Source organism: Dryas octopetala, chromosome 4 (assembly GCF_963921425.1).
Source record: "Dryas octopetala chromosome 4, drDryOcto1.1, whole genome shotgun sequence".
Classification (NCBI taxonomy): Eukaryota; Viridiplantae; Streptophyta; class Magnoliopsida; order Rosales; family Rosaceae; genus Dryas; species Dryas octopetala.
The window spans coordinates 1,602,307-1,626,515 of NC_141369.1; the positions used below are offsets into that span (position 1 = coordinate 1,602,307).

Here is a 24,209-nt window from a genome sequence, read left to right on the forward strand (position 1 = left end):
AAGACATGTGGAACAAGACAATTGGATAATTGACAAGCTGCAAGAATTGAGTAACTTGGATCCTACAATGGCTAGTATTGACTCAAAGCTCAGGAAGTTCCATGTGGACAATGGTTTTCTCAAATACCAGTCATGGATTGTGTTAAGCCCCACTTCACCTTGGAGAATTAGAATCTTTGAGGAGCACCATTCGACTCATACTGCAGGACACCCTGGAATACTGAAGACCTATCACATAATGAAAAAGGGATTTTATTGGCATGGTATGAAGAAAGATGTGAGGAAATGGGTAGCTGAGTGTGGAGTTTGTCAACAAAATAAATATGAAACCATAGCCCCACCTGGATTAATCCAACCTCTACCAATTCCAACACAAATTTGGACTGACATCAGCATGGATTTCATAGTAGGGTTGCCTAATTGCAAGGGAAAAACTGTGATTTATGTGGTAGTTGATAGGCTTACAAAATATGCTCATTTTGTGGCCTTATCTCATCCTTACACAGCAGTGACAGTGGCTCAAGTATTCATTGATCACATTTTCAAACTACATGGAATGCCTTCCACCATAGTAAGTGACAGAGACCCCATTTTTGTAAGTTCTTTATGGAAGGAGATATTCAAGTTGCAAGGATCAAAATTGAATATGAGTTCAGGATACCACCCACAGAGTGATGGACAAACTGAGGTTTTGAACAGATGTCATGAGACTTATCTCAGGTGTTTTGCTGGATTTTAACCTAAGAGTTGGGTGAATTGGTTTTCTTGGGCAGAGTGGAGCTATAACACGGCATATCACACTGCTACCAAGAGCACACCATGTGAATTGGTTTATGGTTACAAGCCTCCTTAGATTTCATCTTATGAGATTGGCTCAGCTAAGTTGGACTTGGTGGAAAAAACCTTGGTTGAGAGAGATAAGGTACTGTCAATGCTGAGGACCAATTTGGAGAATGCACAGAATAGAATGAGAACTCAGGCCAACAAGCATAGGACTGAGAGGGAATTTGAAGTTGGAGATTTTGAGTATCTCAGGTTAGTCCCATTCCAGCTGCAGTCATTGGCTTCACATTCATTTCACAAGCTCCATCCCAAGTTTTATGGACCATATGAGGTGACTGAAAGGATTGCAAAGTGGCCTATAAACTCAAGCTTCCTGCAAGGACTAGGATTCATCTTGTGTTCCATGTTAGTTGCCTCAAAAAACATTTAGGAACTCATATCACACCCTCCTTGGTGTTTCCAATCATTACTAATGATGGATTGATGCAAACAGAGCCTCAAGCAGTGCTGCAAAGAAGGTTGTATAAAAAGGGAGATGCTGCAGGTGTTCAGGTTCTTGCCCATTGGAAGGGTAATGCAACAGAAGATGCCACTTGGGAAGATTTTGATGACTTTGTCACTAAATTTCCAAATTTCCATTTTTGAGAGATTACTTTATACAGATTATAGTTACATAATACAGAAGAACCTTGAGGACAAGGTCCATGTGAAGGAGGGAATAGTTGATAAGATCACTGTGACTTCTCAATCACAAATTAGTTACAATTTACTACTTTACAATTTTAATGGATGTATTGGAGACACGTGGTTGGGAGCTAAGAGAAAGGTAGAGAGATGCTTTTATGTACAACGGTTTTCTTTTGACAATAGTTATGTAATTTGTGAAAGAATTAATACAGAACTCTCTGGAGCTTGCTCCTTATTCTCCATCTTCATCTTCTTCATTTTACCCACCATCATCATCTTGCATCTAGGTTCAAGGTTGAAAGGGTCCTATTAGACTCTCCCTTGCGCACTACCAGCAGGCCGGAACCCTGCTCCCGACCGGTGACGACCACCAGCGCACTCCCTCTTCGGTGCCAACTTCCTTCTGCCCTCCCCTTCGCAATTCGGCCTCCACCGGTGACAAATAAGCGTCGAAAAGAAAACCCAACCACCGCCTTCTCCCTTTGATTCCGGCCACCTCCGATGTCGGTTTGGCCCAATTCTTGGTGGATTTTTCTTCTCTCTTCATGGTTTCAAAACCTATATGAAATTTCTTGTTTAATTTGAGTTTTTGAAAAGTTGAATTTTGAAGTTTAGGAACCCATTTCAGGTTCCCTTTGGATTTCCGATATGGGGGGTGTTCTTGAAGTATTTTAGACAATTTCCACCCCTAGGAAACCGCAATTATCTATTAGAATTGAAAAGCTTGAGAAATTTTGAGAATTTAGGATTTTTGTGTTAGGAACCGCCACTTTGAGCGGCAACAGCGGTGGTTCTGACCCTCCACCGTCAATTTGGTTATTTGAATGTGTAATTTGGACTGTATTGAGTTGGTTATTGGTTTTGGGTAGGTTGTAGTTGCTCGGAGTTGACAAAACCCCAAATTGGGCAGTAATCAGACACTGTTCCGGTATCCAAACAACTCACGGACGAATTCTCAATCGAGGTGTGTCTTACACAGGTTCCATGGGGTTTATGATTAGTTTTAAGAGTGTGGGCGACGTTGGAATTGAGCTTGGGAGGACTCAGAGTGGTGTTTTATGGATTTTAAGAGAAATAATTTGTTAACCGTGTGAAATGTGAGAGTAGATAGGATGTGTAGGTTTCACACACATTTCAAACATTGTTGAGTTAAGATTAATACTATGTCTTTTTATCTTATTTTATAGGTGATACTACCAAGGCTTGAGATGATCCGGCAGAGGATTGAAGCTAGGATTCTCATTGTGAGTGGACTTTGTTTTGAAAGTATTTTAATGAAATTTCATGAATTGATTTAATGAATTAACTTCCCTTTGTTATCATGAATTTGATATGAGACAACATGATTTAGGAGTTCATTGATGTAAATGGGCGATTCTGTTTCTACATAAATATTTTGGTTTGAATTGGGAAGTGGAGTTTTCAGTTCATGGTTGCATTATATGAACTTCATATGGAAGTTTCTAGGAAATGGTTTTTGGCATTTGCTAAGAAAGTTTTATTATTGAAATTCCAAATCCCTTGGGCATGATTTTAATAAAGTAGTTTCTATGATTTGAAAACAATAATATTTAATTAAGCAGAATCAGAAAAGAGTTGTATTTGTAGTCTTTCATTTGAATGATCGAGTATGTTCTAAGCTATGCTTTGTTGAGATATGGAAAGCAATTTCAAACCACCACGTTGGTACCCTCATTCGACACGTATGACCAGATCCGCCTGCCCGTGCATCGAGATCACTTTGCTCGGGAAGTGACGAGCATACATGTCTGCCCGTGCATCGATTCACTCTGCACGGGAGGTGGTGAGCATTTCTATATGCCTAAGAATCGAGATCACTCTGCACGGGAAGTGACGAGCTGACTTACCTACCTGCATGTGCATCAAGATCACTTTGCACGAAAAGTGGCGAGCTTACTTACCTACCTGCCTGTGCATCGAGATCACTCTTCACGGGAAGTTGCGAGCTTATCTGCCTGCTCGTGCATATGCACGGGATGTTGCGAGCTTATATTCCTAAGTATATGATTTGCAGTTGTTTATTTTTTTTGGAAATGAATATGATGTAATGTTTATTTGATGGCCTAGAGATGGATAGATTGCATGGATGTAAATGGAGGATCTGGTTATTTATGAAATCATCTATTTTTGGCGTGATATTATATTTAATATTTTACCTTACATGTTTTATGGAAGATTTTTCTGAATATTCAGGTTGACTTGAATAATTAAAATATTTACGTGGCCTAGTTTGTTGAATTTGTTTGGAAATGAATTTCGATATGGTTTTAAAACTGGGGGATTTCAAAATTTGGGAGTGTTTTTGAGAAAAACACAGATTTCCTTAGAAAATGATTTGTGAAAGGTATTCATTTTCTATTTTACTTTTATGTCCACTCATTGAGGTTTTTCCCTCACATTTTTTTTGTTTTGTGTTAACCTTTCCCCCAGGTAGGAGCAGTCGAGGCAACTACACTCCGTTCTGTAGACATTGTAGGTTCAGTGTTCTCCATGTAGTTAGTTGTGTAAAAATATAGTTCTTTAGTTGTGAGACTCTAGTGACCCATGGAAAACGATAGATGATTGTATTTGTATAATTTGAACGGGTCAGAGACCCTTGCTGGTTGTGGTTGAGGTGACTATTGAGGAATAGAAGTGTATTTTTCAGGTATTTTAAAAATTGGGTTAGTCCAATTTTAAGGGAGGTTTTGTCGAATTTTCGGTAGGATTTTCTTTAGTTTTGGATCCCACAGGATTACTCCGAGTTTCATAATGGAATCCGGGGATGGTCATGTCAGCTTCTCACTCATTAGCTTGACAACTCCAATCTCCTCCACGGAAAGAAAATTCAACTAATTTACACTTAAAATATGCAGAGGGGAAACATAAATATTTGGTGAATTGGAATTCCCAAAGAAATGAAAAACAGAGAACAAACCAAGTTTGATCGATGATAGAATAAATAAATAAGTATAAACACAAACAAATTCTAATAATCATCTTAATAATCATAATTAACAAAACAGAAATTAAAAACCTAAAAAATGAAAAAAAAAAAAAAAAAAAAAAAAAAAAACCCAATCGGAAGGGTGGTGATGGTGGTTGGGGTTGGGTTTCGGTGGTGGCAGAAAGAAAGATGATGGGTTTGGATTTCGGGGGGAGATGTGGTCGTCGGGGGGGGGGGGGGGGGGCAGCAGTCAGGGTTGCCGAAGATGTAGGGTTTTGGTTGGTGGGTTTCGGGGCTGAGTGAAAGTGAGGCAGAGAGAGGATGCATGGGATGGGTTTCGGGGCTGGGTTTCAGAAGGAAGCAGGGGAGAGCGGCGACCGAGGAGAGAGGCAACGGACGAGAGGAGAGGCGGCAACATGGAGAGAACAGGGGTAGGAGAGGGAAGGAGGCGCCTGCGGGAGAAAGGGAGGAAGAAGAAGAAGATGGCTCGGGGATGGTGCATGAGAAAAGAAGAAAAGAAGAAAAGAATAAAAGGGGATCTGAGGGAGGAGGTTGATTCAAAAAATTTCAAACAAAGAAATGGATTTCACCCCGCCTATTTTTTACACCCATAGGCGGCGAAATGGATTTCATCACCCAAACAAGACTTGGGTGACAAAATACACCATTTCGTCTCCCAAGGCCTGTTTGGGCGATGAAAATGATTTCGTTGCATAAAGTTGTGAATTTTTTTTTCAATTATATAATTTACATTTAGTATTTATAATATATATAATAATTCATTATAAGATTATAATATACTTAATAATATACAATAATATTCTAATTAAATTTGAACTTAATTACCATATTATATTTTAAATTTTAAATATATAGAAATATCAAATATGTATTAAAATATATAAAAAAACAACCCCAACACTTAGCCGTTTATTATGTCAATAAATTCGATCACCGTTACCAAAATTCGACGATCGCAGTTGTTCATTTTCTATGTTCATACTCAAAGATCATCCCTGCAAAAAATTGGCCAAATCAAAATGCATTTACTTGTTTGATTATCATTAGAAAAACCACGATTATTCATAAATTTGACCACTGTTACCTCACTTCTACATCTTCGATTGAGCTAAATGTTTGCCGAGATGATTTTTGAGTGGAGAACTAGAAAATGAATGGTTCGGATCGTTGGAAACACGATCGATATGTGAAGAGTAAAATTCTATTAATTTTTTCATTGAAACCTTGTCATTCCAATAATTGTGAAAACCACAACGTCATTTCAATAATCGAAGCCATTCATTTTCTATGTTCACACTCAAAGATCATCCCTGAAAAAAATCGGCTAAATTGGAATTCATCTACCCGTTTGATTATGATTAGAAAAATCACGATCGTTTATAAATTCAACCGCTGTTACCTCACTTATGCATCTCCGATTGAGCAAAATTTTTGCGGGGAAGATCTTTGAGTGGGGAAATAAAAAATGAACAGTTCGGATTGTTGGAAACACGATCGAGATGTGAGCTTCTACATATAAATACACTTGAAAAGTATAATGAGTTAATTACACTTACACCCCCTGAGGTTTATCGTCTTTTCACATACACCCCCTAGGGTTTCAATAATTACACATACACCCCCTGAGGTTTCAAAACTATTGCATATAACCCCCTACAAGAGAAAAAAATAAATAAACAAAAAAGAAAATATTTGTATTGAGGTTGGACCTTACACCTTGAGTAATCTTATTAGGCCATTTGCTCCTTAGCATGCCTTTTTGCATAATTTTTCATCATTTTTTATCTCACTATAGGGGATTATATGCAACAGTTTTGAACCTCAAAGGGTGTATGTGTAATTATTGAAACCTCAGGGGGTGTAAGTGTAATTAACTCAAAGTATAATTCTATTAACTTTTTCATTGAAACCTTGTCGTTTCAATAATTGTGAAGACTACAACGTGATTTCAACAATCAGAAACGTTCATTTTCTATGTTTATACTAAAAGATCATCTTTGCAAAAAATTGGTCAAATCGGAATTCATCTACCCGTTTGATTATCATTAGAAAAATCACGATCGTCCATAAGTTCGACGACCATTACCTAACTTCTACATTTCCAATTAGGCCGATTTTTTGCAGGGATGATCCCTTAGGCGGCGAATGTCTAATTTTGTTGCGTAAAGTGTCTTTGATTCGTCGGCCAAAGTATGGCACCAAGACCATTTTGGAGGTAAACCCAAAGACACTTTAGGCGACAAATTTAGGTTCGTCGCCTAAACTACTTTTTTTTTTTTGTAGTGAACAAATTTTAGGATTATTGCCTTACTACTCTAAAGCTTTTGACACAAACTATTCCTAGAAGGTAATGTGATGTAGGTTATTCCCAAATTGCACATTACTATGTTTGTTGAAAAACATTTTGCCTTCAGAGGGAGAGGAGGAGGGAAAGGGGGCGGGGCGGGGGGGGGGGGGGGGGGGAGGTAAAGGAGAAAAAAATTGTTGAGTTTTGTGACGAGTGAAGGCTATTCGAACTGTACAGATTATGTGGTAGAGTTTGGTTTCGGTCATCATTATGGGCTTCAAGTTCAGAATGTAACATTTTTCTTATTCATGAAGCATGCTTATTCGAATGAGGTTGGTGTGTTTAGTTTTCTCTTGCTTTGCATGTTTCTGTTGGGTCCTTAAATGTGTGCATTTTAGGCCCTCTATCTTCATGTATTTAGTACTTAGTCCCTATATTTTGTGTTATTTATTTGTGTTTCTCTCTTTTGTAGGTAGAAAGCCCATAGGTAACAAATGGATGCAAATCAGTCCATTTTGAGCTTAAATGAGTATTTGCTGTTTGAAGAGAAGCTCAAGACCATGTGAGGGTCCAAGGGCATGAAACAAGTAAAAGCCCAGCCCACACCATTTGGGAGGTGGCGTGTAGACTAAGACAGTGCCTGGCCGCATCTACTTGGGATTTCTTTCCCAATTTACCTCTAAAAATCAGATTTACACTTACCATATTTATCCTTATTTAATTTCTAATTTTTAAGGGATTAATTGGGGAAGGGAATCAGCTACATGCAATTCTATAGGGGTCAGCTACACATCCCTATTTAAACAAAACTCTTGCTGAGTTCTAGGGTTCCCAGACTTGGAAAAAAAATCAGAAAAAGAGAGAGAGGGGCTGCAGCTTGGAGGCATGAGCTCTCCTAGGGTTTTGGCTTTTCTTCTTCTATTTTCTTGTAATTTGGAGATGATAAACATGATTTCTTTGATGTTCTTGTTTTCTAGCATGAACTAATCACATTTTCTAGGGCTTAGGGTTCAGTCCTAGGCCGAATATTCAGTGGATTGGTGATGTAGTTGCGGTTTGTTTAATTTCATGGATTTGATGATTTTGATTTCACTTTTATCATTGTTCTCTATGTGTTTATAATCCTTGATTGATCACCTAGGGTTATTGCATATAGAATTTAATCAATTTAGGGTGAGGACAACCAATCAGCTCATAATACAAGTGATAAACAACTTAGGATTTAGTAATTGGCTGAATTCTGATTGTGTGGAATCAATACTAAAGCACCTAAGGTAGACGCCATGGCTTAGGGTTTTATTTGCATTCATAATCTCATTTGTGTATTAATGAACCTTGCTGCATTCTTAGGTAGATGCCATGCCAAGGTTGCATTTAGGGTACCAAACTAGGGTAGACGCCATGCACTACTTTGTACATTTCAAGAATCATGCATTTCATGCTATGCCATAGGTAAATATGCGAATGCATTCATCAATAGGAATTAAAGATTTCAGAAATTGCACCATAACATTGAATAGGAGGTCTAGTGGTAAAGTCCTAGAGTCCTAGTATCATCATCCATCTATTTTCACAAGATAACTTGTTGTTTTCATACTCTCTGCTAGTTGTGCATCTTAGTCTTTAAAGTAGGTTTAATTTGCTGTTTTCAAGTCATACAAGCCCCCTCCAACTCGTGTGTGCGTGTGTGTGTTTCATTTAAGTAAGTAGCTGCCCTAGGTGTGACAACTTGGCCAGCCACTTTTGTCTTCTTTTCTTGTGTTTTTAGCATTAGGATTATCATTTAAAGATCATCAATAGTTCTCGTGGGATCGACCTTGCTTGCAATCTATATTACATATAGATTCGTGCACTGCGAGTATTAAAATATAACGAACAGTTTCTTGACATTTTTTTGTTGGGAATGTATTTTGATGTTTATAGTAGCAGCTGCCATGTTGCTTGTCCATTATGGTTGTACTTTTATTTATAGCATTTTAGTAAAGCATGTGTTTATAATAATTAAAAAAAAATGATTTTTTTTTTAATCACAAATAGTCCCTCAACTTTGACCAAAATATTAATTTGGTCTTTAAATTGCATTTTCACTCAATGTGCTCCTCCATATTTACCACTGCGAAGGGCATTCAATTCTATTTGAATTGCCATAAAAAATGGTCACATACACAGCACAAAACCTTTTTTAGGGGTAAAAATGTCTTAACACACTGATAAAGGGTGTGTTTTGACGAAAATTCTGACAAAATACAACAGATTGACATCATTAATGTGCGGTAGTAAAGATGGAGGAGTAACATTGAGTGAAAATGCACTTTAAAAACCAAATTGATATTTAAGTGAAAGTTGAGGGAGCATTTGTGAGAAATAGCCTAAAAATAAAATGTTTTGTTAGACTTAATAACTCCTTAGGAACTCAGGTACTTTATAGACTTAATAACTCCCATAACAGTCCAATTGTCAATATGTCAATTGATTCTTCTTTTCCAGTAAGTTGGAATTTTAATTTCCTTAAACCTGAATGTTTTGCAGGGAGGCTTGCACCGGCGGTGGCGGGTCCTTGTTGTAGTGGGTCTAGTTCGGCTCGTATGTCTACTGAGTGGTGTTTCGATGGGAGAGTTTAACGTAGCGGAAGCAATAAAATAAACCCTAAATTCCTTAAAGAGAAATCTAAGGAACGTAGAGAGTTTTATTTAGTAAGATAAACTAGAAAGATAGGTTTGAAAATGATTATCAGATTAATTGGAAAGTTGAATGACCTTTCAAGGTTACCAAAAGTTTTACTTAAAGGCCTATTCTATTAAATACATAAGGTCTTACTTAAAGGCCTATTCTATTAAATACATCCAATAAATGTAAATTCATAATGCATTAATGGATATTTGTTCATAAGAGGAAATTACAGATTTGGTTCACTTATTTTATATCTAGTTCAATTGTGGTTCACGATCTTTTTTAAGTTCTGTTTTGATCCACTAATTGTTCCACTTGTTCAATAAAGGACCAGATTTATTTTCTCAAATTTGTCCCGCCTTTTTCCTATCAAATCTCATCCAAATTCAATAAATATATATTTGTTTTAAATCTATGCATCTACTTTTTACAACCATATAAAGATCATTCAAATCGGAATTCTAAAACTTAAGATAATTGGCCTCGAAGTAGGGTACCCAAGACTACCAATTTTTCCTTGAAAATTTTCAGATTTTTCAAACTTTTACTAAACCACAATTCTTTTTTATTATAATACTCCAAATTGATTCTTATGACTAAGAAATGATGAAATATAACTTATACTTAAATTATAATTAAAGAGAATACAACAAAAAAGATTTAAAATCATAACTTAAAAAAGATCGTGGACCAAAATTGAATTAGGTATAAAATAAGTAGACCAAATTTTTAATTTTCTTATGTTCATAATGTATCTAACTTTAAAACTGAATGTACATTATGAATGAGCATTCAAAATGTACTGACCCTTAGCCTACTCTCTGTATTGCCCAACCAATTTAATGTTCTACATCAGGTTCACCCCCTCTTGAGCAAAAACCTCGTCCACGAGTTGAGCTTGTAGGAAAATAGACTCATCTGCAGTGGCAAACAATGGGGTCACAGGACCCCAATAACCTTATTTTAAGTGGGCTTATAGTAGGTGTTTAGTTATTGTCTTTGAACCGAACACAATCATACATGGGCACGGCATGGGCCTTGTTCAATTTTTTATTTTTCTTTTTATATGTAAAAAAAATGCCCCAAAAGTCTTTATGAATTGAACACCAACAGTCGCGACTCCACCCTTGTGAAACTTTTACTTTCATTCTTCTTCTTTGGCTGTGGGATTTGGAATTAGGCGATTTGCTTTCTTCTCCATTTTTATTTCAACCACTGCCTAACGCATGCACTTGGCCACTAGTAAATTTGAAATCATTTTCTATTCTTATTTCCAATACCATTGATCGATTGCAACATATTAGGTTCATGTTTTACTATTTGAATCTCTTATCAATTTAATTATGTACATAAATTTTTATATATAAATGGTTGTAATATATATGCTATTTGTTATGGTATCAAATTTTATTAAAGTTGGTTTTTTGTTTTTTGATTTCCTTATTAGAATAGTATATAGAGATGGTTTTACAAAAGAAAGTCCACAATAGATACATCACCTGCTACTGCTAGTACAAAGGAAAGTGAGCTAGAAAATATATTGATAGATATTCCTGGGAACCTGGACTTCGGCCTAACATTTTAGATTATGACCCTAATATTTGAGATCAAGTTCGAAGAACATATCTACAAAAAGGGTCCCTATCAACCTCAAAATCATCAATTTCCATATACAACATTTGGTGGCCTAGCACGAATTTTGAATCCTACTTGGTTTGGTGAATATCCTAATTGGTTGGAGTACAGCATATCAAAAAATGCCACATTTTTTCTTTGTTGTTATCTCTTTAGGGCAGATATATATTAAGGATCAAGCAGGTAATGACAATTTTCTTAGGAAAGGCTTTTCTAATTGGAAGAAAAAAGAAAGACTCCAAGTTCATGTCGGAGGCCCTAATAGTGCTCACAATCAAGCTTCACAACATTGTCAAGGTATAATGAACCAAAATCAACACATTTAAATCATTATCAACAAACATTTAAATCAAGCTCGTATTGTTTAGCACACTCGCTTGAATGCATCAATTGATTGTGTTCGGTTTTTATTGCGACAAGGTCTTGCTTTTCGTGGTCATGATGAAAGTGAAGAATCAAGCAATAGGGGAAATTTTCTTGAGCTTTTGTGGTTTCTTGGTGATCATAATGAGAATGTTAAAAAGGTTGTGTTGGAAAATGCTCTAAAAATCTAAAATTAACATCACCTAAAATTCAAAAGGATATCGTTTATGCAGCTGCTGTTGACACCACTAATGCGATCATTTCTAATATTTGTGATGCCTTCTTTTCTATTTTGATTGATGAATCACATGATATATCAATAAAGAAACAAATGGTTGTTGTATTTCGCTATGTAAACATCAAAATGAAAGTTGTTGAAAGGTTCGTGGGCATCGAACATGTTGCGAATACCACTACACTTTCACTTAAAGCAGCTATTGATGATTTATTCTCAAGAAATGGGTTGAGTATTTCTAGGTTGCGAGGACAAGGCTATAATGGGGATAGCAATATGCAAGGTGAGTTCAATGGTCTTAAAACTCTTATCTTGAGAGAAAATGATTATGCTTTTCATATTCATTGTTTTGCACATCAACTTCAACTAGCTCTGGTAGCCATGACAAAGTATCATATTCAAATTGCCACTTTTTTTAGCATGGTTATTTGTTTGGCTAATATTGTTGAAGCATCATGTAAACGTTGTGATATGGTGAGAGATCTACAACAAACCAAAGTTATGGAAGCTATTCAAAATCATGAGCTCCCAAGTGGGCATGGCTTAAATCAAGAAACTAGTGTCAAACGTTCAAGTGACACACATGCATTGGGGTTCACATTATGGTACCTTGGTAAATTTGAATAAAATATTTTCTTTTGTAAGTGAGGTACTTAAAAGGATTATTGAAGATGGGTCAATCTTTGATAACAAAGGTGAAACAAATAATTTGTTGGAATCAATGCAATCTTTCAATTTTGTATTTTGTCTATTCTTCATGAAAGAAATATTGGGAATCACAAATTTGTTGTCACAAGCATTATAGAGGAAGGATCAAGATATTGTGAGTGCAATGGCTTTAGTAAAAGTATGTAAGCAACAACTACAAGGAATGAGGGACAATGGATGAGATAGTTGGCTTGATAAAGTTTCTGATTTTTGTGGTCAACATGATATCTATGTTCCTGACATGGATGTTAGTTCAGTGTATTTAGAAATTGGCTTATCCTCTTGCCAAAACACCTTGTAATCATTCAACTTTTATCACACTTAACAAGCTCTAGGAATTCTATTTTCTCAAGCGTTTAGTTTTTGGGTTGAAGATATCAAGATGAAGATCAAGACCTCATGCCCTAAGGTAAAATGCATTTCATACCATGCACTTCATGCATCTCATCTTGTTTGAGCCCATGAGTTTGTGTGTATTATCTTTTGGGTCTGTCATTTGGTTATTAATTTCAACCCATTACATATGTTAAATGGTGTTAAAGTTGGACCAGTCATACAATGCTATATCTGTAAGCCCAATTCCTTTTTAATAAGTCATGTGACGTGTACATGTTCTCACTCACATGTTTTTCATACATCTCACATGCACTATTCATCATTCCCTTCACACACTCACGCACACAGCTGGTGTCACACCTCGAACCCCGGGTATGCAACAAATGCACCTCTCTTGAATGTCCTAAGAGATTAATGCCACTAATCAAGCATTAATCCCCCAAGATACCCAAGATAGGTTAAGCATTTAAATTTAATGGGACCGGGTTGGATCATAGATAATAAATAGCGGAAAACATGTGAAGTAAGAATAAGACTTCTTTATAAAACCAACCCCCCACGGTTACGGTAGTTCATTTCAACCTTGAAGAATAAATTTGAAATACATAGCAAGCATAGAATAAATGTTTCAAAACTACGCAAACGTATAATCAAAGTATATTACTCAAAACCATCTCCAAACAATGGAGGTAAAATCATTCAAGACATACTCGATACGAGAAAACAATCAAATGAAATCACAAATAAATCCAGATAATTCACAAGTCTCAAGATGCTGCTCTGTTTGACCCTCGTCCAAGTTCGTCTTTTTACCATGCTCGTACCTATAAAAACATCCAATAAACAAGGAACAACAAAAACAATGTAGGGGGTAAGCATCTCATACGATCATAGCTTCCCTCAGTGGATCCTGTTAGGTTTGAAAACCACAAAACCTTTCCCAATGAAAACCACAGTGTAAATCTTTTTTCGTTGAATTATTAAATCATCAAAAAACAAGTTCTCCAAATATTTCCTTTGAAATCATTTACAAAACATTTACGACTCGGTTGTACAACAATTATGATTATAAACATGCAAATCCACATATAATAATAATTCAGATGGTCGATACACATTCGGTACGACTATGGCCAGCTATAATCAAAGAGGATAACATCCATAGCGAGAATGCCACGGTAAACAGAAATAAGAACTCGTAATTAAGAAACTGTATTAACTGCCACTTGATCAATCATAGGTCCCCGTTTCGCACAAGCACACGTAGTCACGTATTGGCTTTACTAAGCTCCTCATAATATACTAATCAATTCTTCTAGAAGGTTTAGGGATTTGAATCCAAGATCACGTACTACGCTACCCGAACTCTCAGACCAATAATACAAATATAGCATGTTATAATAATTTAAAAACATAAACATACACAAAGTTTATAGCCAGGAATGTAGGATAAATTCCCCTACCTGGAATCCAAGGCTCTTCACGTATTCTCTTACATAGCCTATGCATTCCCATCCATCTCGAATCAATCACCTTCTTGTTACGTTACAAAGAAATCCTTCGGTAACTGGTGTTCCTAGTGTCCTACAATACGACAACTTAGTCAAAAGTTAAGTTCAATACAATCTCGTTATGACCCATCCTTTTAGGTCACACGTCCTTAAAGATTCTAGCCCTAGGTTGACTAAACTTTACTCTTTAGGGTTTTTAAGTTTCAAGTTGACTTCAAAGTCAAATCATTTGACTAATTGCTTTGGTATAAAGCAATTCCACAAATTAATTTAGGTTAGAATAAATCAAACCTAAGTATTATCCAAATATTTAATTAATTAGTATTTCTCCAAAATATTCTACTAATTAATTAAGCTTGATTAATAGCTTAAATCCAATTTAATCTCTACAAGTTAATAACCTTTAATTAATCTCCAAATTAAGGTTACAACTAACCATGCTTAATTAACCAAATAAATTAAGCAATTAAATCTCCAAAATAATCTTAGGCATGCTTAATTAATAAATAAATCCTACTTAATTAATCTAAGCATGCAACCTAATATTAAAGCCTAAGAAAAATAAATAAAATACTTATCCGGTTGTAGACCTCCAAAGTTAGGCTCCACTCCTAAGGGACTCCTCCAAACTTGGGTCTTTTCCTCCAAGAGAAGACCTCAAAATATTTTACTAGGAGGGAGCTTCTAAAAAATATGAGCTTGTTCCAGAATAAAAAAATAATAATAATTTTTCTAGAGAGAGAAAGAGAAACCAAGGTTAGAGTGAGAAGCTTTCAAACTCTATTTGGTGGTGCAAATGAAAATGAGGTATAAGGGTCCTTATTTATTGGCACAAAGAGGTGGGAAGATGTTGTGAGTTTCCAATGTGGGATAGGTTTCTCAAAAGTGTCAAAAACAAGGGAAAAAACACAAAAAATTCGAATTGGGTCAACACAAACTGGCGGGTCACCCGGTTTGTGAGAGAAAATGGGCCGGGTCACCCGACCACTGATCACGCAGGTCGAAGAGAGAGAAAGAGGTTGACTGGTTCCTTTAGTTAAAAGGAATGGATGGCTAGGATCAAATCCCGTTTAATGATGCGGAACAACCCAGATTAGATCAGGGCGTTCCTTGCGTGTGAAGCGGCATACACAAGCTTCCATGCGAGCACGTGTGTCAGCGCCTCGTCAGCTGCCTTGTCAACGTGTCTGGGCCAGTGGCAACACACCACGTGGCGTGCTGTCGGCCCAGGCAGCATTTTTTTCACTTTTAATTAATTTCCCATTTTTCTATTTCTCCAAACTTCGTTAAATCACCAAAAATAGCTTAGGACTCCAAATAATTCTCTGAAAATCCTACGGACTCTTATTGATGAGGACTAATTTCTTATAGCCTCAAAATAGTCAAATCACTTCCAAAAAAGTTATAAAAATTCTTCATCTCATAATTTAATTATAAAAAATGAAAACAAATAAAAGTAATCACCAAACTCTTGAATTTTTTTTTTCAAGAATTCACTTTCACACAACTAAACTTCAAGACCACAACCAAAGGTCCAAATTAGTTAAAACAAAGTTAAGAAAAAGTTCAATTCCTTTAAACGAACCTTAAGAACAAGGTTAGAGGGTTAAGTAACGAAATTAACAAAAGCCAAAATCCAGGGTGTTACAACTGGAAACGCTCTCTCAGCTGAAATTTCTTCTGCCCAATATTCTCTTTTTTAGCAACATCATCATTCTCATCCATATCCCTTCATGACATGATTCTTGGATATTCCTTTTGCTAGCCTTGTCTTCTAGCTAAACCAAGTAAGAATTATCCAAGTGTCCAAATTAGGTGAGAGTTGTTTTGATGAAAATATTGGGTACGGCTCACACTTCTCTCTTACTTTTTTCATTCTGATTTTTATGCCTTGGGCTTTTTGAGAGAGAGTGGCTAGTTATACCAGTTAGGAAAATTATTTTTCTTATGAAAAATTGATTTCTAAAATCTAGGTTTTTATTTGCTAAAATCTAAGTGTGCTTTGTGTGTTCTTCATCATCATCAAACACTTTAGATTTTGGATTCTCCATCGATTTCTTTAAGTTTTGTTACTTGAGGGAGCTGATTTTTATAGAATTCAAACTTGCATTTCATAGCACTTTTTATTTGGATCCGCTGTGCTTGGTTGTCGTCGGTGTTGTGCATTGAAGAGCTTAAGGTGGAGCTGCCAATAGCATGAATGAGTGACTGCTAGGCTCAAGGTGTTTACACAAGGATGCACAAGGATGCACAAGGATAAGGAGCTGCCACTTAGCGTTAGGTTTAAGTGATTGAGCTTGTTTGTGTGTTTCTTTGTATTGAAACTCTTGATAGTGGATTGTTTGGCCAGCCGAAAAAGACCCCCAGTTTTTAAACCCTTTAGTGGTTTTTCTGGGTGAACAATATTGTGTCTTCCTCCTTAATCATTTCATTTGTGTTGCTTAATGTTAAAATGAAATCATAAACACAACAACACACACTTCACTTATGTGCATGTTAACTTGAAACCGAATGATAACTTGAAACTGCTAACCATTCACACACCACTCTAGTTGTTGATAGCACTGAGATGCCTATACTGATGGATCCTTTAAGTGCCCAGATTGTCACCTAATCATTGTGTATGTTTAATTTATGTGTATGCAAAATTTGTGAATTGGTTTCGGGGTTCAATCTGAGAGATTTATGTTTGTTTGATTAGTCTCTGAGTCATCATTTAAACAAAAATTGGGGTCCTGTTACTGAGTGACATTTTAACTTAGTAAATTAGGTTGTTGTGGCACCTAATACCAAATTACAATGGATGCTACATTTGTACCTCTAGGGAGATCACGACGTGGAGTTCAAGAATTTACAAACCTTTATCATTATCGTGTTGATCACTTTTATACTATTATTGATATGCAACTTTAGGAGTTAAATGGTTGTTTCAATGAGGCAAACATGGAGTTACTATTTTGTGTGGCATGTTTGAGTCTATGTAATTCATTCTCAACTTTTGACCATGAGAAATTGGTTCGTCTTGCAAAATTTTATCCAAAAGAATTTTTTGACCCGGAGCTTACACGTCTTGAAGATCAACTTAGTAATTATATTTTTGACATGCGTTTGCATAGTGAATTTTCTGAATTGACAGGAGTTAATAGTCTTGCACAGAAAATGGTGGAGACAAAGAGGGACGAACAATATACTTTGGTGTACTTGCTTTTGACATTGGCATTAATTTTACCGGTTGCAACTACTTCAGTAGAAAAAGTTTTTTCAGTTATGAATATTGTGAAGAATCCACATTGTAATAGATTGGTAGAAAAAATATGAAAACTCGTAGTGGACAGTTATAAATTCAAACATTAAACTGAATATTTTGGAGTTTCATTCTTTATATCATGCCCCCATTGTTATTAATTCTTGGCTACGCCACTGCTCATCTAGACGATGGTATTCGAAGATATTAGAAATGTTGAATGTGTTGGAGATATTCATATCTTTAGGAAGAGCGACCACATAGGCGTTGTCATTAATTTTCCTCACAATTCAAAAAGGTCCATATTTCTTATTCTTCAGTTTGTTGTAAGTACCAGTAGGCAACGAGTTCTTTCAAAGATAGACCATCATCAACTTCAAAGGTCTTAACCCTCCAATGCTTATCGGCAACTGCTTTTGTACTTCTCATTGGCTTGCTCTAGATTTTGTTTCACCTCCAGTTGAATGGTTTTTACCTGCTTTGCCAATTTTTCTGCTAGAATATTGGAACTTGGAAGCTTAGGCAAAAACACCAAATCAAGAGCATGGTTAGGCTTCTTAGTGTACACAATCTCAAAGGGAGTCTTACCAATTGATCTATTAACCATGCTATTATAAGCGAACTCCATTTGAGACAAGGCTAGATCCCACAGTTTTGGTTGTTTCCCACATAAACACCTAAGCATATTGCCAAGAGTCCTATTTGCAACTTTTGTTTGACCGTCTGTCTGAGGATGACATGTACTACTGAAATTCAGAGTAGTGTCAAATTTCTTCCATAAAAGTTGCCATAAATGACTCTGAAACTTCACATCCCTGTCAAAAACAATGGACTTTGGCACCCCATGTAAGCGAACAATCTCTTTGAAGAAGAGATTTGCAACATTGGAAGCATCATCAGTCTTTTTACAAGCTATAAAGTGAGCCATTTTAGAGATTTTGTCCACCACAACAAAATAGAGTCCTTACCACGTTGAGTGCGTGGTAACCCCAACACAAAGTCCACGGAGACATATTCCCAAATATTTTCAGGGATAGGCAGTGGGGTGTACATTCCAGTATTTTGTGCTTGTCCCTTAGCTGATTGGAAAATGGGACACTTCATCTCAAATTAATTTGCTCCCTCAAAGATGACCGAGGGATGCAAAGTTGATCCCCTTTAAACAAATAGCCCTCCTGAATGTGAGTCTCCAATAGGCCGATTAGAATGAAATTCTTTCCAAATCTGCATGAAGTCTTCATCTATAAGATACAGCTCTTTCAAACATTCAAACCCAATAATCTCCACATGTAAAATTGATAACAAAGTAGCCCTCTGACTAAGTGCATTCGCAACTTTGTTTTGTGCTCCAGATTTGTGCTTTAACATAAAGTTGAATTTCTGTAAAAATGTAATCCACCTAATGTGCATTGGATTTATTGTCTTCTGATTGTTGAGATACTTCAAGGCTTGGTGGTCACTATAAAGCACAAATTCTTTATGCATAGTAGTCGGTGGGGGAGTCTAATGTAGCAGAAGCTGTAAAATAAACCCTAAATTCCTTAAAGAGAAATCTAAGGAACGTAGAGAGTTTTCTCTAGTAAGATAAACTGGCAAGAAAGGTTCTGAAAATGATTATTAGAATAATTGGAAAGCTGAATGACCTTTCAAGGTTACAAAGGGTCTTACTTAAAGGCCTATTCTATTAAATACATTCAATAAATGTAAATTCATAATGCATTAATGGATGTATATATGTTCCTAATGTATCTAACTTTAAAATTGAATGCACATTATGAATGAGCATTCATATTGTACTGACCCTTAGCCTACTCTCTATATTGTCCAGCTCATTTAATGTACTACATCAGAGTTTGGGTGTACTGACGTTGAGTGTTTGATTTGGAGATGTTGGGTGTTAGTAAGAGAGTGATGTTGGGGAAAGAGAGAAATTCTAATATTAGTATAGGGTTTACTAACATGAGGGTATAATAGGAAAGTGAGTTGGGTATAATGAGAAAATAAAAAAAAATAAAATGAATGTTGGATGTAATGAGAACGTTGGGTAAAAAAAGAAAATTGTTGGATAAGAATAAAATTTTCTTGTTTTTTGTAGAGAGGATGAAAATCTCTATTCATGAGAGGATGATCCATTTTTATTTTTCATTATTGATGAGAAGGATGACAACACTTTCCAATCCCACCATGGTGAATTTTTCTTTTTCTTTTTCTTTTTCTTTTGCCTTGTCTTTATGCTTCAACAACCTTCCAGCAACAAGAAATTAAAAGAAGTAAATAAGATAGATTGAAAGAGAATCAAATGATGTTTCTTTGTACATGAACGTCAATCTGACTTTGACTTTCAACAACCAATACCATATCTTTATTGCACCAATATATGGACGATATCTCTCCCCATGTGTATCCCTCCCCATGCGTATCTCACTACTGTTTTTTATTCTTGATATTTTTTTTGTCCTTCTGAATTACTAAAAGTGGTGGTTGTAGTCTTGTAGACTTAGTAGTGTTCTTTTCATTTGTTTTTGTTTTTGTTTTTTCCTTTCTGATTTGAAGGGGTAAGTGATACTGTTTTTCTAGTAAAGGATGATTCCTTTTTAATTTTATTCAAATGACGTAAAAGAGAAGAGAAAGAGGTTGAAATTCTGAAGCAGGTAAATACTTTCAATCAAACTGCAAGTCTCCACATATAGTTGTATTGTTCCACAACGCTTTTCTTTTCAAGTAAAAGTGTTTTGTATTTACAATAGTTTTTTTACTCGATCGATCATAAATGAGTTCAATGGTGGACTTAAGTTTACCACTTAGGTCTTGACTCTTGTGCTAGTTTTACTTACCTTTTCACCCAGGAAATTTGAAGAACCCAAAAAAAAAAAAAAAAAAAAAAAAAAAAAAAAAAAAAAAAATAGAAAAATAGGCCCACTGAAACATAGGGATAATTATTATGCAAGGACCACAATAAAACAAAATGGCCGGGACTTGGCTTGGTTGGGCATGTCGTTTTGGTTGATGAGTAGGGGACAGCTTGGAATCTGGACTAGTGAATTAAATTAAGATGGAATTCCGCAAAACCCCACTACAATATCAACCACACACGAGTACAAGAAAAGTTGGAGAAATTAATATATCCCACAAAAGTGGAAAAATTATTTTCTGTGGTGCAATAGAAATCACTAAAACGTAGTTGACTGGGATGGCTGCTGCCCATTCATATGTTTTGTAATGTTATTAAGATTTAAGAGCCATCAGCGTCTTCAAGTGTTTGACAAAAGAGTCATTACAATCCTAGACCAATCATTGGTTGTTAATTTCTGGCTAAAAAAATAAATAAAAAATTCATTTCTTGTTAAATTGTCAATAGTGATCAAGTTACTGACGCTGTTGGGGTTGATGTAAAATAATTTTTCTTTTCTCAAATAAATGTTAAATTACTTTTTTTTTTTTTTTTTGCAATTATTTTCTTGTAGTTTATTAACGGCATATAGATTTTAATTTCATTAATCTGATTGATGGAATGGTCATGTGATAAAAATTATTGGGTGTATTTAATACACCGCTATGTGATATAACCAATTTAACGTTTAAGGGTATTATTAGATGATATATTTATATTAGTAGGGTATAATATTAATAATATTCACTCATATTATGACACATTAGATTGGTTATACCACGTGACAGTATATCAGTTACACAAAATAATTTTTCGTTATGTAGCATGTGGTGCTCATGGGAAAGGTTGTTATAATTATTTTGTTAGGCAAAGAAAAACTAGAATCCATTTTCAGTTCATAATTTTAATTCTAACAACCGTAAGCTTATAATTTATTAATTATTAAGATGGACTCCAAAATAACATTTTTGTAGTTTACTTACAAAATGGCCACATGTTAGTCAGCGTAAGGTTTTTATTGTCATTGCACCCCACATCATGAAATATCTCGTGTATTCATATAATTGACTTCTATATTGTTGTATGCCAAGTGTATTTTCCACCAAACCTCCGCAGTCTATTTGCAGAGTCCTAAATGTGAAAGATAAGACTATGATTACGTGGTACTCATGGGCATACACTTTCTTAGAATTTATGAGAGATCATTTATATTGGCCAAAAAAAAAAAAGAGAGAGAGATCGATTATGAATTTATGAGCAAGCTTTTATAGTTGAAGAAATTATTTCGATCATCATTGTAATATCATGTGGTAATGTGGTATAATAATGTAGTACATGTTATTAATTTATTTAAATTATAATACATATATAATTATTAATATTTTAAATTTTAAATTTTAAATAATATTCTTAAAATATACACGTATTATTATTTAAGTAAATTAGTAACGTCACGTCAATATATCATATAATATTAAAATCACATACAATAATTATATTATATTATATAAAGTTTAACAACTCTCCACTTCAAAAAAAAAAAAAAACAAAAAACAACTCTCCACTAATTATCAATAGGGGTGGAAGGAATTGGCAGAATTCTTTTAGGTCGGAGGGACGGAGTCATGTCACAGATGCAAGCTAGACTTTGAAGCAAAAAGTCCAACATTTATATTAGTTAACTTCTATATTGTATCAAAGTAGATAATGATGACTCAAGCCCATAGTACATAGGGAATTGTGTGTGTTCATAGTATAAAATCCCATATTAAAAATTCTAAGCCTTGTGTCCACCATTCTTGGTCTGTATCCTAAAGACAATTTAACAAGAAAACTAACCAATAAATTCACGCCCCAAAACTAGTAGACTTATCCATTGTTCATCATTTTCGATTTTTTCTCAAACATGAGAAGTTTGGCAGTTTGGTACCTTGCAAAATAACCTCCAAGCATGCCATCAGAGACATGCATATTCTTCATTTATTTTGTTTTTACTTTATGTTTCTTTTGGTGTCCTTTTGTGGCCACCAAAAAAACTGGAGGAGCCCATTTGAGATTGTAGTTGGACAACTAAAATCTGTTGTAGATGATAATTTTAGGTCACTACCAACATATTTAGTGTTTAATAATAAAAGCAAAAGTTATAGTGCCTCACAATTCTGGGTCACTCACTACATTTTTAAAAAGCAGCTATCCACATGCTTTTCAAAATTGTTGTGAATAAAAGTACCGAGTCCTATTAATAAAAGTTTTGAGTGGCCTAATATACTCTCAATTTTTATTCAAAATGACAGGGTTATCTCTCATTTCAGGCACTTTCAGCATTTTGTCCATTTTAGTTTTTATACACTGCCAAAACAGTTTTACATTAAAATTTACCAAAAATCTTAATACTGTTTTTTGCACTCACAGCACTTTTGAAAAAAATGTTTATCAAACACTTAACAGTTTTACTTTATAGTTGATTTTACTTTACAACTGTTTTTTTTTTTTTTTCTCATAGCAATATCAAACCAAGTAGTGTAGCAATATTTAACAGAGAATATTGTTGAAACAGAGAAAGTTGTTGTTATGGAGAAAGTTGTTGTTTCCCTCTAACAAAGTTCTTGGAAAATTCTCATATGAAAATGTTCTTGGAAATTACACTCTTTAAACTTTCTTTGGAGACTTGAATAAGAACTTTTTCTTGGAAATTTCATTCAAACTACTTTTTCTTGTGGAAATAAGATCATATATTCGTCATAATATTTTCGAGTAGACTTATAATTTAATCATATGCATTATTATTTTATGCATATTTCTATCAACTGCATGCATGAAACTAATGGATGATAACAATATAACTTTCGTACATGACTTCTAGTGTGTATCTTATAATTTTGATAAAATACATTTGTTACATATCAAATAAATGATTATCTATCATATGGTACATTACTAGATATGCATTCCTGAGTGACATATTGAGATAAGAAACTCACACGTAAATGAGTTGAATGGTGGACTTAAGTTTACCACTTAGGCAATTAAGTGGTTAAATTGATGACAGTGTTGGTGCTAAGTATCAGCCAATAGGTACGTATCACCTAATACCATTTTAGCAAAAGGCCAGGAATGCACCTTCCACTGCTTGTTCCATGATTATCAGATGTAGGGTTTAGTGCTTGTTCCATGACTATCAAATGTAGGGTCTTGACTCTTGTGCTAGTTTTACTTACCTTTTCACCCAGGGAATTTGAAGAACCCAAAAAAAAAAAAAAAAAAAAATTTAGAAAAATAGGCTCACTGAAACATAATTAGTATGCAAGGACCACACAATAACAAAATGGCCGGGACTTGGCTTGGTTGGGCATGTCGTTTTGGTTGATGGGGAGGGGACAGCTTGGAATCTGGACTACTGAATTAAGATGGAATTCCGCAAAACCACACTACAATATCAACCACACACGAGCACAAGAGAGGTTGGAGAAATTAATATATCGCACAAAAGTGGAAAAGTTATTTTCTGTGGTGCAATAGAAATCACTAAAACGTAATTGACTGGGATGGCTGCTGCCCTTTCATGTGTTTTGTAATGTTATTAAGATTTAAGAGCCATCAGCGTCTTCGAGTGTTTGACAAAAGAGTCATTACAATCCTAGACCAATCATTGGTTGTTAATTTCTGGCTAAAAAAATAAATAAATAATTCATTCCTTGTTAAATTGTCAATAGTGATCATGTTACTGACGCTGTAGGGGTTGATGTAAAATAATTTTTCTTTTCTCAAATAAATGTTAAATTACTTTTTTTTTTTTTTTTTGCAATTATTTTCTTGTAGTTTATGAATGGCATATAGATTTTAATTTCATTAATATGATTGACGGAATAGTCATGTGAGAAAAATTATTGGG

At 35.1% G+C, this 24,209-nt stretch overlaps 1 pseudogene; it reads left to right on the forward strand.

The window, feature by feature from the left end:
- Nucleotides 1-931: 931 nt before the first annotated feature.
- On the forward strand, nucleotides 932-17,501 carry LOC147286033 (uncharacterized; annotated as a pseudogene).
- Nucleotides 17,502-24,209: the final 6,708 nt, after the last annotated feature.